Genomic DNA, 1,604 nt, shown 5'->3' on the forward strand with positions numbered 1-1,604 from the left:
CAGTTAAACAGTTAAGCAACGTTTCGTCTAAAACTACAACTTAAATAAACAATTGTTAAAGAAGTTGGGTTACGAGCTTACCTGTAGAATACAGTGCACGGACAGAACCTCAGTACAATTAAATTAGCAAAATAACAAAATAAAATAATCTAATTAACAAGAGTAAAAATTTAATAAAATTTTAGCAGATTTTCAACAGGGGTTGAAGAGATTACCGAAGGCTAAAAATGGAAATTCTAATTTATGCAGAACTTCGACTCTAGAAGGTGGGGCTCGGCTCCACGAACACTTAGGCGAAAATGGCTCGCCAATCGGACCTCTAAAACTCCACTTATGATCAAAATATAAATTTTTTTATTTGATCTCTAGAGAGAGAAAGAGAGCAACTAGAGAGAGAGAGAGAATTTCTAGAGAGAGAAGCTCTAGAAGTCTAAGAGATGGTGTGAATAAAAATGATGGTTTTGGGGGGTATTTATAGGTGGGCAATAGTGGATGTAATGGCTAGGATTAATTTAGAATGGATGACTAGGATCAATTGGAAGGATATAGATCCATAATTAGAAATAAAATAAATAAAAATTAAATAACAAAATAACAAAAATCAGAATTATAGAGAATTCTACAACATTCTAGAAAATGGGCTTTGGGCTTTGTGGGATGAGCTTTGGGCTTTGTGGGATGAGTTTTCAAAACTTGAAATGAACTTTAAAAAATTTAGTGGAAAGGTGCAGCCCAAAAGAGAGAGACATGGGCCGGGCTTAGGGTCAAAGCGTGTCGTCCAATCACGTTGCGCCACATGTCACCGAGTTTCCCACTTTTTATGCATTCTTTAAAAATTCGTCAAAAATAACTCGGGACTTGGAAAATTTTCCGAAAAATCCTACGGACTCGTCTAAGTGAGTACTAATTATCTAAAGAGTCAAAATACCAATTTTTCCCTTTGATATTTTTCAGAAAATTTGGGAACTCCAAATTAAATTCTAGAAAATTAAAATACTAAAGAATCTTTGGAAATTCATAGGATAATTTTCCAAATTTCAAAAAATACGAGGTCTGCACCGTTGGTCTTCTAAAAACAAACAAAACTTTTCCCGTGAACGCGTGTTACTCGAAAGACCTCTCAGTCTTGAAGGAAACAAATTTCCTTCACAAAATACATTTTAGAATTTCAATAAAGTCTCAAGAAAATTCTCAAAAATAATTTTGGAAATTCTCGGGTTTCACACAAGTTGGGCATGAACGATATTTATGCACCAATTTGAGGGGGGTGTTAGTGTGAGTCAACTGTATATAATAGGCAATCCTTGTGATCATGTAAATCCCTGTAATCATATAATTAATTTCTCCTGTAATTTTGCTATAGGCTTCTGTACTTATACCCACGTTTGTGGTTAAATAATATTATCATAAAATATTCCTAAAACACTTTGGCAATAACAAGTAAGCTGCAATTAATACCTTCAACATGCATAGAAAATAACAACAATATCACAACCATCAAGCTCTAAAAAAATAAACTAATATTACCAAAATATATATTAAATAGAAATCGGGTTGAAATCCAGGTTCAGATTCGAGTTCGGGTTCGAGTTCGGGTTCAAGCT

This window comes from Dryas octopetala, chromosome 3 (genome assembly GCF_963921425.1).
Source record: "Dryas octopetala chromosome 3, drDryOcto1.1, whole genome shotgun sequence".
Classification (NCBI taxonomy): domain Eukaryota; kingdom Viridiplantae; phylum Streptophyta; class Magnoliopsida; order Rosales; family Rosaceae; genus Dryas; species Dryas octopetala.